A 17,577-nucleotide genomic window follows, 5' to 3' on the forward strand; every position below is an offset into this window, starting at 1 on the left:
AGGGCAGCACCATCACCCCTACTTACCTCTCTCCAAGGATTAGAATTTCTCATGGAATGAGTATGGTGAAGACAGCAGGGCATTGCTTCATTTTAGGTGAACATTAATATGAAACAATAGATCTCCCTCAAAGTGAGCTGCTGCTGCTTGAATTCTAAGCTACTTCATTAAGACTGAAACTGAACAAAAAATAAAAAAAGGAAATTAAACCTAGAAAAGGGGCTGAAGGAAGAAAGCAGCAAATTTTTTAAAGGCTTGTCAAATTTATAACCTTAGAGGAATTAAGGAGAATACTTATTTGTCTGTAAAAGATGCTGATTTTCCATTGTTCCATATAATGATGTCTTTTAAAATACTGAATTTTAAGGTAGAAATATGTTTTCTATTTCACCGAGAACCTATTTCTATTTCTATTGTAATAGAAAATGCATTATTCACATTTGGGTGGTTTATATTTGGGGATTTTAGCAGGTTATTTTGTTGCCCCAATTTTTCACACTGTGTGCATACCTTTTGCAATGTGACTTTGTCACATTGGGCTCCTCCCATTAAGAAATGGCATCCATTTTTCATATGGGTTGGCCTTGTTATATATTTTGGCCACTAGAATTTGGTGAAAGTGACTGTGGATCAATCCAAGTCTAAGCCTTGAGCATCTCTTCTTATGTTGGAACACTGCCACAGCTGCGAGAATAGCCTGCTGGAGGATGAGTTACCATGTGGAAGAACTTAATTATTGTAGGTAAGACCATTTGATGCAATCCTATAGCCAGTTGAACCCCAAAAACTGACCTATGGCTTGTCACAGATGCCTAGGTGAGCCAGTTGACACAATGGGTCATTACAATAAGAATTTGTTATTTTGGGGGCACCTGGATTGCTCAGTGGTTGAGCGTCTGCCTTCGGCTCAGGTTGTGATCCGACATCCTGGGACTGAGTCTAGCATCGGGCTCCCTACAGGGAGCCTACTTCTCCTTCTGCCTATGTCTCTGCCTCTATGTGTCTCTCATAAATAAATAAATAAAATATATTTTTTAAAAGATTTATTTATTCATGATAGAGAGAGAGAGGCAGAGACCCAGGAGAAGGAGAAGCAGGAGCCCGATGTGAGACTCGATCCTGGGCCAAAGGCAGGTGCCAAACCGCTGAGCCACCCAGGGATTCCCCAAATAAAATATTTTTTAAAAAAGAATTTATTGTTTTAAGATTCTGACTTTTGGGTGATTTGTTATGCAGTAACAGTTAATTGATACAGAAACCAAGAATATCATATTATTTATTTTTGTTTCCATATACCCATTAATAGAGATAATATTTGTAGAGCTTTAAGATAATGAAACAACAGGATGAAATGAATTAAGAGTCATTGGTACACTTGAAACCAAATCATCTGAGTGAAAGAAATAAAGCTAGAGATGCAATCTGAGGCTGGATCCTTCAAAACCTTATGACTCATGATGAGGTGGTTGGATTGTTGTTGTTTTCTTCTTGAGGGCTATTGTGATCCTATGGCATACTTTTTGGAAATATTTTTTATTTTGAAGATATTATAGGAAGTCTCATGAATAATGTAGAGACCCCTAAACCATTCACTCATCTTCCTCCAATAGTGACATCTCATATAACTAACATAATGTGGAAATGAGGAAACTGACATTGATAGGATGGTGTTACATAGACAACAATCTTTATTCTGTTTTCACCAGTTTTTACATGCACTCATGGTGTGTGTGTGTGTGTGTGTGTGTGTGTGTGTAGTTCTATATAGTTTGATCTCCTGTGTAGATTAATATAACCACTGCCACAAACAAAATCCTGAACTGTTCCATTACCACAAAGAAAATCTCTTGTCCCCTTTATAGTTACATCCACATACCCCCTCCATCTCTGTCCTCATGTAGCCACAAATCTTTTCTCATTGTCTTCAGTTTTATAATGTTGAGGATCACATAGGAATAAAATCATATAACATGTAACTTTTTTAGAATTGCTTCAAAATGTTTTAAGTAATGGAGCAATATGAATGATTTCCATTTTAGTGAGGGCATTCTGACTATTCTCAGAAGGCTGTTTAAGAGAAACAGGAGATTTTGGGATGGGGCAGGTAAAATTACATTGCAGTAATTTGTTCACAGTATGCCTGGCACTAAGCTCTTTATATGTATTAACTCATTTAATGTTCACGACAACTCTATGAGGTAGAGTATATTATTATTACTTCCTTTTTCCAGATGAGGAAATTGGGGTATTGTGAGGATATGTGATTATCTGTGGCCTCATAGCTAGTAAAAGATGGAGTGTTAGATGCTATTGCCCTGAATATTATACTGTTTCTACTGAATACATGTACCATCACTACTAGTATATATATATATATATACACATACATATATGCTTTCACTCTATTTTTTATTTTTATTTGTACTGTATTTAAATTTTTAAATTTGAATATAGTTGACACACAATGTTACATCAGTTTCAAGTGTACAACATAGTACTTCAACATCTTTGCACATTCTGTGGTTTACTGTAATTTTTATTATGCCTGTATTTGTAATGTTTCTACATGCCAAACTATCCAAAGGGATTATGCTTAACCTCTCAAGCAACCCTCTCATAGAAGGGGGTCTGGTCCTGTCCTATTAAATATTTAACTTCCTATTAGAGGGGATCCTGATGTTCAAGTCTCTAACCACCTGTCTTGGGATACTGATACTTTTGCAAATGACTCTTAGTACATATAGTCAGGTCAGAAGTTTCCCATCAGGGCCAGGACTAGAACGAGGCACTCAGTAAACAAAATGTGAGGAGGCCCTCACTCTCAGGTCCTAACTCTACAGGTACATAATAGTCAGTGCTTCTTAAAGTTTTGAGTCTCAGCTGTGTTTCTTAGTCTTTCTTTCCTGGAGATTAAGCATCTTCTCCATGTGCTTTTCTCCCCAGGTCTATTGAGATGTAATTGACAAAATTGTACTAAACTTAAAATGTACAACGGTGTGATTTGGTTTTTTTCTCATAGCCAAAAGTTTGTACACTTTCATCAGCCTCTCCATATCTCTCTCACCCTCATGTACCTTTATAGCATCTGAACTTACAGTATAACATTTTTGCCTTTCTGGTCTTTGTTCTTAGCTGCTTGAGAAGCGGGACAAAATCTGTCATCTTCATAATATCTCTAGCACTTAAGCACATAGTAGGTGTTAACCTAAATTTTCCAAATGAATTATGAGAAGTTCATTCAGAAACATACTCTAGGGAGTTGGTTACATTAAGAGAGTAGGACATTTTTTTCTCTACCATGGGCACCCAAACTCCAGAGAGAAAGACATAAATAGTCACATAGTGGTGAGCTAAGTTCTGTGATAAAAACATGAATAGATGTCTCTGAGGGCACAGAGGAAAGACTAAGAACAACCACCTGGGAGGTAGAGGTTATGGATCCAAAGCTGGAGTCTATCCTACACATCCCATCAACTTTTTCCTGGCATTCAAGTCTGTAGCACAGCCACACTGATTCTCTGATGGAACAAATAGACAGGGGATGGAAAAGTCATTTCTAAACATGAATTATCTAATGAAGCAGTTGGGGAAGGGGGAGAGGGAGGAGGAGTTGTTTGTTTTCTACCATTAAATTAAATTGTGTATACTGTCAGGATTCCCAATTGGAGTATTCTCTGGATAGCTTGAAATCCTGGGTATGAGGTTCAAGAGAAAAACAATCAGGAATAAAGCTGTAAATTTGGAAGTCATAGCATAAAAGCAATATTTGAAAGTGGGGAAAAGTGATATTGCCTTCGTAAAGAGAGTAAGAGCAGAAATAAGCAGGAGGGAAGGGACAGAAATGTGTAGTGTCTATTTATAAACACTATGCTCTCAAAGTAATATCTAGCCTTTCTGTGTAGGAACAGTTTTCTATAGAAATGCCAAAGACCCCTTTGGTCAGAGTTGTCAGGTGGAATGATAGGTGACACCTTATTCAATGGGAACACATATGGGGCTGTAACATGAAAACAATGGGGGATAAGCCTGGAGCATATTGCTGTTTTTTTTTTGTTTTGTTTTGTTTTGTTTTTGTTTTTTTAATGAAGAAAAAGTGTTCTTTGGCTTCTCAGAAGCTAGATTTGTAACCAAACAACTATTCTTGGGAGACATTGGTTTTATTCCTGGAAATATTTGTAAAATTTCATGTAAACAGGACTGGCATTTCTTGCATTTTAATTGTCTTTCTCTCAAACCCCTGTGATAGCAAAATGTTTTTTTATGAGTTTTTTTTTTTCCCAGAGTACTAAATCTTGATATAATCAATACTATATATGTTAACTATCTTCAGGCTGTCTGTGTAAGTTTGAATTATTAGATTCCTCTGAGGTCTAGACTATTTTTCTTTCAGCTATCACTTACCATTTATCTATCCATCTATAGTATATAGATGTTTTACAGGAATATTTCTTGGTACATAAATAAATTATGTGGCTGGTGGCAAAGATTGGTTGTTATAGTAAGGCTCCAGTGTATTATATTTAATAACCCAAACTGTGATTAAAAAAAGAGAGAGAGGGATCCCTGGGTGGCGCAGCGGTTTGGCGCCTGCCTTTGGCCCAGGGCGCGATCCTGGAGACCCGGGATCGAATCCCACGTCAGGCTCCCTGTGCATGGAGTCTGCTTCTCCCTCTGCCTGTATCTCTGCCTCTCTCTCTCTCTCTGTGACTATCATAAATAAAAAAATAAAAAAATAAAAAATTAAAAAAAAAAAAAAAAAAAAAAAGAGAGAGAGAGCAGGAAGAGAAAGGTTGTGTTCTTATGAGTCTGGTATCATCCTCACGGTGCCAGAAAAGACTCCATAATGGGACTGTGTTACCTGTGACACTTTTACCATGGGCACAGCATCTTGGGAAAGTAAAGGTGCTCTACAGATAGAAAGTGCTGTTAAACACCTCAATGCAGTAGTTTCCAAAAGTTATTGACATCTATATTCATCACATTATATTTTCCTTTATACAAATAATTACTGAGCATTTGTTGAAAAAAAAAGTTAGATTCATTCTCCCCAGCCTCCCCCTTTCTCCTTCTCCCTTTCCTACTTCCTCCTCTTGAGCTCTACTTTTGCTCCACAAAGTACTGCAAACAGGTGAGATGAGAACACACATTTTAAAAAGGTAACGGAATTAAAAACTGAGATGGGAAAAAATTTACGTAAAAGTAAAAATTCAATACCACAGAAAGGAAAAGTACACATTCACAGGCTACAAGGGTCAGCCTAATTGTTACAGTTGAGCTTCAAATGGGCTGTGACTTTTCTTGGAAAATGAAGCAAAATGGAAGACATGGATGACTACATAATTTTTGTTATTTAAAAAAAAAAGGAAGTAGAGTAGTTTCTCAGGGGAAGTGAAGTTATCCTAGCAGTGATTTTTGTTGTTTCGTATGGAAATACCAAACATTTAAATTTTTCTTTTATTTAGTTATTTTTAAATATTTTATTTATTTATTCATGAGAGACACAGAGAGAGAGAGGCAGAGACATAGGCAGAGGGAGAAGCAGGCTCATGCAGGGAGCCCGACGTGGGACTCGATTCCAGGTCTCCAGGATCATACCCTGGGCTGAAGGTAGCGCTCAACCGCTGAGCCACCTAGGCTGTCTTAAATTTTTCTTTTAATCCTCATAACAAGACAAGTATTATTGCAAATAGCTCACAGTTGAGGAAACTGAGCAAAAACACTTTAGACAGTTTGTTTGAAGTTACACTGGTGCTAAATGTTAGTATCAGGACTCAGACTCAAGTCATCTGATTCTTATTCTGGTTCCAGAATATCACAGTTGTTTTCAAAGTTTGCCCTTTCCCGAGACCCCCTAGCTCACCCTGTTTTTTTGTTTTTGTTTTTGTTTTTTTGAGAGAGAGAGAGAGAATACGAGCACTAGTGGGGAGAGAGACAAAGGGAGAGGAGACAAAAAGAGAATCTTAAGCAGGCTTCACACTCAGTACACAGTCTGACATGTGGCTTGATCTCATGACCATGAGACCTGAGCTAATATGAAGAGTCAGATGCTCAACCAAATGAACCACACAAGCACCCCTCACCCTGTTTTGTTTAATGGGTGCATTCCTCAAAAATCTTTCTAAAATCAATCTAGCAAATATATATGTGTGTGTGTATTGCATTTACACACATGCTTATATGTGTGTATAGATATAGATATAAATACATATTGCAAGTCAAATCATACTTTTCATTGTCATGATTTCAGGGATGCTTTATCATATAACAACCATTTGGCAGGAGTCCCCAACATTTAACCTTTAATAGACAAATCAAAAGTCATAGTTTTCAACATTTTTGGTAGCAACATCATCCTCTTTTCCATGGAAATTCCCTCCAGAACCTCATAGACAAGATCATATTGAAGAGGAACTGCTCTGGAGGAGGCCTGGATGAGATAGGGGGATCACTGTGCTGTCAGAGATCCTGGGGTCCACTCCGTTAAACAGAATTTGAAATAAATGACTTTAGAATTTACAAATATCAACCATATTCATTGTCTCATTTAATTATTTATTTCTGATTTAAAATAATCCTGTTTGGAAAAACTGATAATAACCCTGTTGGGTATATCAGTATGGAATTTCCCTCATTTTAAATTTGTAGAAATGGAGGCTCCAGTTAATCAGGTGCTGGTCACTCTTGGTCACTTGTCATTTGTGTTCTCTATTGCCCAATTGACTAGGTTTAGAAGACAGAGAAGACAGTGGGCAGTATAAGAAGCTGAGAACAGAGAACAAGTTGTCTCCTAGCAAGGCATCTTGGGAGTCTGTTCTCACTTGTCAAGTAGCCCTAAAACTGAGGGTGACATGATTCATGGTGACATATGTTATGGTTTAAGAATTAACAAATATCTTAAACATTCTGAAATCATTTCTTATAGTGAAAAAATTTTAAAAATCAGAAAGGAGTTTTTAAAAAAATGAATAAAGAAACTAAAGGGATTGTGGTTGTATAGAAAAGAGTAAAGTAGGAATTAGAAATTCCTTCATTCCAGAGTGATTGGAAAGAAGATTATATATTTCTGCTTCTCTGTTTTGCCTGGATTGCCTTTCTTTTTGAAATAATATTGAAGGCTCTCTCTTTTAAATTTTCTATCACAAAAAAAACAAACATATACAAAAGTAGACAGAATAATATAAAATCCCTCATTTACTCCAGTAATTTTATACCCATGACCAATTTTTGTTTCATCTTTATGCACCATCACCCTGGATTATTTGGAAGCAAATCTTCGACATTTTGTTCTTTCTGTAAATACAACAAGAAAGCCTCATAATAGGATCAGTGTCTTCCTTAAAATGGTCATTGCTCAAAGTGCATCAAGTTCTACCTCCTTGGTTGAGAGAAGGTATGACCTGAAGGAATGTTCTACTGCCCTGATCACAAGTAGTGATTCTGTAACTGTTACTGAGATCCACACTTAGTGAGTGAGTCTACCTCTGTTCCTTAGCATTTGAGATTAGAGACTTGTCTCTCCCAGAATAATGTCTGAATATTCATCATTCAGGAAGTCAGAACTCAGTGACTGTGTCTTCAGGGTAGTTTTGACTGCTCTCATATGCTCTCCTGCTGCCTCTGATTCGATTTGCTGAATGCCATAGTTGTAAGAGCAATTATTTCCATAATCTAGAATAAGAGTCTCTAAATGGGGTCCATCGCCTCCTAGAAGTCCATGGATAAGTTTTTGGAGGTCTATGGACCTCCTGAAATTATGTACAAAATTCTGTATGATGTGTGATGGACATTTTTAAAAGGTCTTAAGTTTTACCGCTTTCTCAAAGGGGCCTGTGAATCCCTCAAAATATGAAAATTGCAGCACTGATCTTTGAACCTATGCTCAGAGAGGTATATCAATTCATGTAGTAGATTACAGTGAATGAGTCCATGGATGTCGGTATGATCCAAGTAGAAGAGCATGAAGCCAGGGTCCTACAAATGTCAGACAGTGGACAGAATTTTGGTTTCTGTCTGGACAATGCCTAGTAGATATCAGGGAAGGAAGTCATAATAGTTAGCATATGAGAGACTCATATAAACTGTCAAGGTGACATTCAGCCTTATAGGACACAGACTGTAATAGGGCACTTGGATGACATGGTGACCTAGTTAGTGCTTCCAAGGATGGTAGTGCTCACTAGGGTCCCAAAGGCATTTGTTACCTGGATGGTGATCAGGGATGGTGGATGTGGTGATCTGGGACACTAAAAACGGTGGTGGATGATTTTGAGATTTTATTTAGAGTTACTTGAGGTAATTTAAATCTGATTATCATATTAAATGGTGTAGACTACAGAAACAGCCATCTTCTTTCACTGTTCTCTGGTCCATAACCTTTCCAATATGATTTTTCAAAATCTCCAATCAAAAGGTAGTCTTTTTTTTTTTTTTTTTGTAACCATCTCCTTAAAATATGGCTTTGTGATTTGTTTTGGCCAATAAGTGTAGTGGAAATAATAGTTTTTCAATTCCAATTGGAGTCCCAAAGAGACCTTGTATGCCATACTTTTTTTCTCTCTCTTGGAAACCCTGCCTCCATTTGCCCACAGTGCTAACTTTGCTGGAGGTGGCAGACTGTGTGCTTCAGAGCTGTGTCAGCCCTGTTGTCCTGGCTGATGCTCCGCATATGAGAAGTAGCCAAGATCAGCAAAACCTTGGCTTTCCCACCCTAGCTGATTGAAAATACATTAGACAGTTAAGCTGAAACCCTGGATCTAGTTGCTCCCACCCAAGTTTCTGACCTTCAGAATCATGAGCTACATAAATGGTTATTGTTTTAAGCCACTCCATTTTGGGGGTTCTAGGGTGGGAGGAAGTTGGCTTTACAGCAATAGCTAAGTCAAACAGTAGGAATCACTTCTTAGAGATTCACATTCTTATATTTGAAAGATATTTCAGTGCCTCTGAATCTGTGACATTCAGTGCCTCTGAACCCAAATTTGTTTGTTTCTATACCTTGCATTTAAATATGCACATTATCTTTTTTTTTTCGTTTCTCTCTTTCCCTTCTGTGAATGAGAAGTGTCACTGTTCACAAAATAAGCTGAATTCAGAGGCACTGAAATATCTTTCAAATAGCGTAATTTTGTTTACCCCTGGCCCTGTGTACTAGAAATTTTTATCTGCTATAAGGTAAAAAGAAATTGGGTAGGCAAATGTCTTGCTTAGGCCAAGAAGCCAGCTTTGAAAAGCCAAATGCTGCATATATGTATATTTTATGTATTAGTACATTTATTTTGCTGAAGCTTCCCTTCCTGAGGCACAATTCAAATTTTTTTTATTTGTAGAAGAGAAATTAAGTAAAAGTAATGATGGTGAGTGAAAAACATTCATTCATATAGCAACATGTGATCCTTGTATGTACTCACAATTATTATTAGTAAAACACTGACTAAAACAAAAGGATGATAATTGAACAAATACCTTAAGCTCTTCTTTCTAATAATAGTAGTATTTTTTAATCTAGGGATTGAATCTGTAGCTATTTGTGTTATATTCAAAGGTTTTGAAACTCCAAAAGAGACTAAGAACCACTGATTTAATACAAACTTTGTTTTTTATAATTTATTACTAGGTGTTCAAATAAATTTATCTTTTCCTATGTTGACATAACTACATCTTTTGTGTAAAAAAGAAAGAAAATTTGACTACATCTTCCTGTTGTCAGCTGTTAAATAGTTGACAAGGGACCTAATATTGTTTTCGCTCACCCACAGAGGCTATGCTGCCTCTCTGAATACAAACAAGATGAAGAATGACTTGTGAATATTGGTCATGTAGTCTGAAGGCACCAAGAACATACACAATGGAGAAGAAGGAAGACAGAAATAGTGAAGTCCAAATGGTGGTAGTGATAGAAACACATTGAGGGGTAAGGAATGAAATATGTCAGCAGGTAGGAGACACAATTACCCATCTCTCTGCCTAATCTGAGATTAATGGGGGAAGTGCTCTGTAGGTCTCACTTATATCTTATTCAAGCTTTTTTTCTCAGCTAGACCCCAATCTGATTCAATGCTTGATTTCCCGTTTAGAAAGTCAAAAGCATGGTTTTGCATTTTCATTCTCCTATGCCATTAGAAAAAGACACTCAAAAAATAAAAATAAAAAGACACCCAGATGAAGCTGGAAATATACTGGGAGTAAGGAACAAATGTGAAAAGCGAACAGTGAGAGATGCAGGATTGGGCAGGGAAAGCCTTCACAAGGCATCGCTCACTAAAGGAATCCTGAACTGGGTAGAAATAGCTAAATTCTACTCTCCTGTTAGGCTCAGTCACAGAAAGAAAGCTTCCTGAGAGGGTCTTGGCCTTGAGTTGAAAGCTGAGACAATCTGAAAATCCTGAAGGGCAAGTTCACTCTTGAGAGGGAATCTGAGTGATACACCTGCACAGCTGCCACAGCCCCCTCCCATTTACACGAATGATGAATGCTTAGCCATTCCTAAGAAGTCTGAAATAATGTGACAAGTTCACTAACAAATAAATTAATTGCCTTTCCCAAGGATAATTTAAAACATCAGAAAGGAAGTTTTTTCTTGTGTTTTTATACCCCATGATAGGCTGGAAAGGGGGAAATTTTTAAAGATTCTATACGGCATAGTTGAAAAAGAATAGGATTAAGTAGTTATGTGTTGTGACCCCTTCAGGTTCTAACCATTCTATCAGCAAATGTTTATTAAGACCTTACCGTGTCCTAGAGACCTCAGTAGGAAATGGAAATGTTGATATGGAAAGCACAATTCTGACAATGAACTTCAGTCTAACTGAGGTGACTTGAGACTCAATATTACAAAACAAAGTGCTAAACACCCTAATCGGCATGTAACCTCATTCTCCTTGCCATTATCCTTGTTAACATTGCCATGATCCTCAAGTGCTTGACATGTGCTACATTCCATTCTAAGTCCTTTAAATACATTATCTCATTTAAATCTCATATAAAAACCCTATCATTTAGCCCAGAAACATTTGTTGAAAGAATAAATAAGAGGAAGGAAGAGGAGTTGGGGTGAGGGAGGTGAGGGAATGAAAGTGGGAGGGCAGGAGAACATGCCTCTGGCACTGTCAGATTCCGTCTACCCATAATTCCTTGTGACTGACGCATAAATTCCATATTGATAAGGAGAGTGTACAATAAGGACAAACTGGCAAAAATGAGGGAATGAGGTAGATCTTGAGGAATTTTGTGATCTCAGCTATGGCATTTAGCACTTTGTTGAAAATTATGCCTAGTTTCCTGCTTCTTCTCCTGAATAATCTTACCATTACCGAGCTCTCAAGATTTTAATGGTTAGGTATAATGGGATGTCCACAGTGAAGGCATTAGAAAAAGGTGCTATATAGCACATCAAGTCTTCTACAGCATTCTACTCCTGCATTGGCAATACCTGTGAGCTTGTTAGAAATGCTAAGTATCCACTCCTAGCCCAGATTTGTTGAATCTGACTCTCTGAGGGTGGTGCTCAGGGGTCTGCATTTAACAAACTCTAAGTGATCTCATGCTCAGTAACTTTGAGAAGCTCAGTGCTAAACCAGAGCTATTGGCTGCCTGGTGGTCTGGCGGCCCATTTTCTGCTGTTTAGGCACTGTGTCTGGTTGGTGAGGGGGTCCAGATAGAAATTGAAGGTAAGTGTCTAGAAGCATTTAAGGAATTAATCTGATAGATTTTTTTTTTTTGGCTGGCTCTTATTTAAAATTTGGTTTTATATTTTGTAATGCCTTTTTAAATTTCACTTTTCTACATACTTTTTAAAATATTTTGCAAAAGTAACAATCTGTGATGAATTGGTCACACACACAAATTGGTCCTTGATCACAGAAGTATGAGAAGCTTCCTACACCAAGCCATAAGGCTCTTTTAACTTTGTTTCAGTTTGGGTGTCCTGTTTATAGAGGATATTAAATATTATACTTTGGGAAGGTAAATGTTAACTTATGTTTTGCACCTTGTATATGCCATTTTCATTCCCCACGGCCCCCTGATTTCCTGCTTTGGGGCCACTTGACAAATGAAGCCTATTTTTCCTGAGTGCTGTTGCTAGGAAGCAACTTACTTTGATATCGGCTTCTCACACTTCCCACTGACTTCACTGTTTTCCAGATGTGTTCAGACCTAGAGATTAAACAATAGACGAAAGAGGCCAGAAGGAAGGCCTTTTACTGCAATATGTTTTGGTGGTGTTACCGTAAACAGTTTTTGAATTGGCCTATTGAAAGAGAGAAAAATATATGGTTAATTCTCACATTGTAAAATTACCAGAAGTATTTAATTTTCATGGAAACAAAATACCCCTTAAAAGTATCATTAGAAGTCTGAAAGTGCAATATAATACTTCAAAGCTTTCTTTGGGGAGCCTTTGTGGTTTATAGTTTTGAGGGGGAGTTTATAGTACTCGTCTGCTTTTGTTTAATAAAACAGACAATGAGCTGTTTTCAAGAAGAAGAATTTTCTCAATAGAAAATAAGTGAAATAATCTTTTACTTGTTACACACAAAAAACCCATAAGGGTGATCAAAAGATGTTTTAATGATGGAAGCTGACTCAAGTTGTTATGGCAACTAGAATCTGAAAGTACCTGGTTATGCATGTGTGTTTTATTTTCCTCCTCCCCTTTTTCAAGAGAGGGGGGAAAAAGTTGTCTTCCATCTGGTTTAATCACAGTGTTAAAATACCAACGTCAAGGAAAAGTATCTAATAAGGATAATTTCACATCTGTTTCAAGATGAGTGATATTTCACCTTAACAAGAAATAACGACAATCGTAGGCAAAAGTCTTTTAGAAGAAAAGAATATGATTGTACATTATCATAAATTGCTAAGGAATCTTTTAAATTGCTTTAGACTGTTATTTTTTAAACTTGAATCACATTAGCTGGATTCATCTTTTCTTTCTTTTTCCACCTAAAGAGGAGAACATGGAATTGTGGCCACAGAGAGGGTTGGACATGGCCTTCGGTTACTTAACACTCTTCCCATTTGAGTAGCCTTTGCCTGTTGTCTGTGTAACAATTTCTCTTTTGTTTTGTGTTCTAATGCAAAAGAGAAAAAGGTATCTATCTTTCTTTGGAATAAAAGCTTTAAAAGCCTGAATCTTTAAACAATAAGGATTGTATAAAAGGGTTTATTTTGCCCTTCTTTCTGTAGTGGGGAGCTATTTAAAAATCCCCCCATTCTCCTCATCATTATGTGTTTTGAAGGTGAAATTATGAAAAATCTACTTTGGCAACCAATGAGGAAGGCTCCAACCAGGATAGCTCCATGGAAATGAATCTCTTAAACTAGTATAAACATTTAGTAAGTAGGCAAGCATTGTTTCTGCTTTCTTTTGAGAGCAAATTATGGATTCTGAGGAATATTCTGTCCTGGACCCAATCTGTAAGGGACAAGAGAGCCCACTGAGGTGATTTCTTGCTGCCTTGTCCCAAACAGTAATCAAATGTGATGCTTTAGTGCTGCCTTTTTTTTCTTCATAAAAGAAGTATTGATCCATCTTAAGCATCTAATAAATTCATTTCAACTGCATTCTATTCTGATTTTTTTTAATCTGTAAAGAAGTTAACCTGTAGATAAAAGTATCTTTGTGGCTATTTGTAATTATACTCGGTTATGAGTGTTGGGAAGGGTAATGCAAATCCGTTTAATACCATAAAATCAGAATTGGTGTGCATGGTGCTGTCATGTCTATATGCTACCCTGTACTTGACAAAATGGGGTTGTCTGTCTGAGAAAATGATGCTGCTGATCTGCGATCAATGTGTCCTTTTATTCCAAGTTTTACTTTTCAGACTTCAGTAAAAAGAGTTTACTTAAACAGAAAGCTGAATGCATAGAAGCAAGGTAGTGAACTAATCCTGAGGATTTCCTTTAAATCTGGTATCCATAAGTAAGTACCAATATAAGCTACTACTATTAACACCAAGCATAAATTATACCAAATAGGTGTGTTGTAGCAGGTTATATAAATCAGCCATAATAAGAATGAGTAACTCTCTACACTTGAATTAGCGTTTAGAGTCTCCACTTCCTTGGGAACAGAAAACGATCGCTGAAGAAACAGCTTCATTTATAAAGCAGTAGTTAATGTATGCAGTGAAGTAGTAAGTCTGTAGTAAACCACATAATTAAAAATCTTCAGATTTATTAAATGCCAGAAAACCGAGAGTTACTGGGACTCTACTAGAATTACTCAGGTTTAACTAGACACAGTTGCCAGGTTAGAAATACTTTCCAAAAGAACTGAGAATGTGTGAAACTCACTGTAGCAGTATATTTATCAGGAGAAAGAGTCTAGATTCACAAATATCTTTGACCAAAATTAGATTAAAAGTTACTGTACACAAGAGACACTAAAAGGCTAATTGACTTAGGTTTACACTGTTAACAGTGGCAAATCTAAAAACCCAAAGCAACATATCTTAGAAACCAACTCTCAGGAATGCTAGCCTTCTCTGAAACTCCTTATTACATGAATTTATCTTCATTCGGAGTCCTGTTTGTATGGAAGAAGATTATTTCTGATTTTTTTAAAAAGGTTTTATTTATTTATTCATGAGAGACACAGAGAGAGGCAGAGACTCAGTCAGAGGGAGAAGCAGGCTCCCCGCAGGAAGCCCGATGTGGGACTCGATCCAGGGACTACAGAACCAGGCCCTGGGCTGAAGGCAGGCAGTAAACTGCTGAGCCACCCGGGCTGCCCTATTTCTGATTTTTTTTAAAGGTAGTAGTAGGTAGATCATTATGCTAAGGAGGTAGATTATTATCCTGTTCTATTCAGTTATTGTTTGTTGTTTTTTACTGGATAAAATAAACATATCAATTAAAGTATCTTTCTTATCTATATCTTCACTTGGAAGTAAAAAGTCCAAATTCAGAGTACTTGGTGAGAGAATACTCTTGGGTTATTTTTATGCTTGGCTATCCTAGAATAGTCACTCCATGAAGAAGTTTAGGATTTGTATAGGGGCAGGATTGCTGTATGACAAAATACCCCAAACCTATCATGTGAAAGCAACATATGTTTATATTACCTTATATTTTTTGGAGATTGGGAATTCAGAGGTAGTAGCTTAACTGGCTTGGTGTTGCAGTCAGGATAGTATATGGAGCCGTGTAATCTGAGGCTTGACTGAGCGCGGGGCATCCGTGCAAGGATGGCTCACTCACATGCCTGATGACAGAAGATTCTTCTCACTGGCATCTGACAGGAAGCTTTAGTTCCTCTCCACAGGGCTGCGTAAGAGTTACCATGATATGGTAACTGGCTTCATTCCCTCAAGGCAAGAGATCCAAGCCTAGGGCAACAAGAAGAAAGCCATAATGCCTTTTAAAACCCAGTCTCAAAAGCCTATATCATCATGTCTACCACATTCTAGGGGAGAGGAAGGAATTAATCTCTACCTCCTAAGAGAAGTATCCATAAATTTTAGGTTACACTTTAGCATCACCACACATGATAATTAGCTGGCACTGACTGTTGCCTGCAGAAATTGATCTTGAGATATGGGAAGCATACAGAGATGACCACATGAAAATACCAAGATCTAGAAGCCAAGAATTAACAAAAGCCTTGAGATAAAAATATATACATATAGCAGACATGGTGAGGTGGTGGTCTGGCAACCACTGATCTACTTTCCATCATTATAATGTTGCTTTTTCTGGAATTTTCTATAAATGGAAACATATACTATATAGTCTTTGATCTGTGTTCTTTGAGTTCACATAATGGTTTAGGATTCATCCATGGTGTTGGATGTGTCAGTAATGTTTTCCTCTTAAATTGCTGATTAGTAATCCATTGTATAGATAAAGCACAATTTGTTTAATCACCAGTTGAACATTTGGTTATTTTCACTTCAGGGTTATTATCAATTAATCTGCTATGAATAGTTGAAAATGACTTTTCCATTGAACATATGTTTTTATTTCCCTTACATAAATATCTGAGAATAGAGTTGCTGGGGTTTATGGTGAGCATATAATTAACGTTAAAAAAATAAAAGCCCAAAACTTTAAAACAAACTGTTCTCCAAAGCGACTAACATTTTTCATTCTCAGCAACAACGTATGAAAATTCCTGTTGCCCCATATCTGTGCCAGCATTTGATATTAACAGTATATTTTAATTTGGCCATTCTAAGATGTTTTAATTTGTATTTTTTCATATAACCAATGATAATGAACATATTCATGTGTGTAATTTTGTTTGCTAAGGCTGCCATAAGGTACCACCACCTGGGTGGCTTAAACAACATAAGTTTATTTTCTTAAAATTCTGGAGGCTGGAAATGCAAGACCAAGATATCTACATGTTTGGTTTCTTCCGAGGCCTCTCTCGTTGGCTTACAGATAGATGTCTCTTTTCTGTCTTCACATGGTCTTCTCTCTGTGTCCTAATCTCTTTTTACAAGAAGACTATGTTGTGCCCAAGATTGCGAATCCGAGAAACCACCAAGGAGCCAACACTGATGCAAACACACGAGGGTTTATTAACAAGCCTGAGCTTGGGTCCAAGTATACCCGACACAGCGGAGCAGGGACTTGGACCCTGAGGTGGGTTCCAGCTGAGTTTTATGGGCTGGTCTAGCGGACTTCCAGAAGGGGTGGAGGAATTTCTCAAATTCTGTTTACATTCTGATATGGGGCTTTCAAGGGCATTAAGCTTTGTTTTCATTCTGATATGGGACTTTCTGCCACTGGCGGTGAGCTCTGTTCTCATTCTAAGATGGGGAGCTTTCAAGGGCATTAAGCTGTTTTTTTTTTCCTGTAACTGAAGTAAGGTAAAGTTCAGCTCTTATTCACAGGGGCCTGAAATGGCTGTACTTGTGCTTAGCTGAACTTAAGGTGGAATGGCCTTAATTTTCTCGGCCTCCACAGACTACTCAAATTTGATTAGGACCCACCTAATGACCCTAATAACTTTATCTTAACTTAATTATCTCTTTAAAGATCCTATCTCTAAATTCAGGGACAATCTGAGGTATTGGGAGTTAGGATTTCAACACAGAATGGAGGTGAGGCATCACACAATTCAACTCCTAATAATGTGCCTATTTGCCATTAACATATAATATTTGATGAAATGTCTATTCAAGTATTTTGCTTATTGGATTTTCAAAAGTTATAGGAGTTATTCACATACTCTAGATACAAGTTCTTTATTATCTGTAAGTATCGTGAATGTTTCTTTTAGTCTATGACTTGGCTCCCCACTTCTATAATTATGTCTTTTAGAGAAAAAAGGTTTTCAGTTTTAATGACCTTGAATTTGACCTTTTGTGTATATGTGTGGTTTGTTCTTTTTGTGTCCTATCAAAGAAATCTTTCTCTATCCTAGGTTGCAAATATTTTCTCCTGGTTTTTTTTTTTTCAGGAAGTTTTCTACTTTTAGTTCTTATGACTATTAACAATTTATTAATGTGAGGTAAGGACTAAAGCTTTTTTAAAAATATATATAGATTTATTTCAATTTATTTCAGTATCCTTGTTGAAAACACTATTTCTCCATTGAATTGCATAGTCAACTTTGAAAATTGA

Source organism: Vulpes lagopus, chromosome 16, assembly GCF_018345385.1.
Source record: "Vulpes lagopus strain Blue_001 chromosome 16, ASM1834538v1, whole genome shotgun sequence".
Lineage (NCBI taxonomy): Eukaryota > Metazoa > Chordata > Mammalia > Carnivora > Canidae > Vulpes > Vulpes lagopus.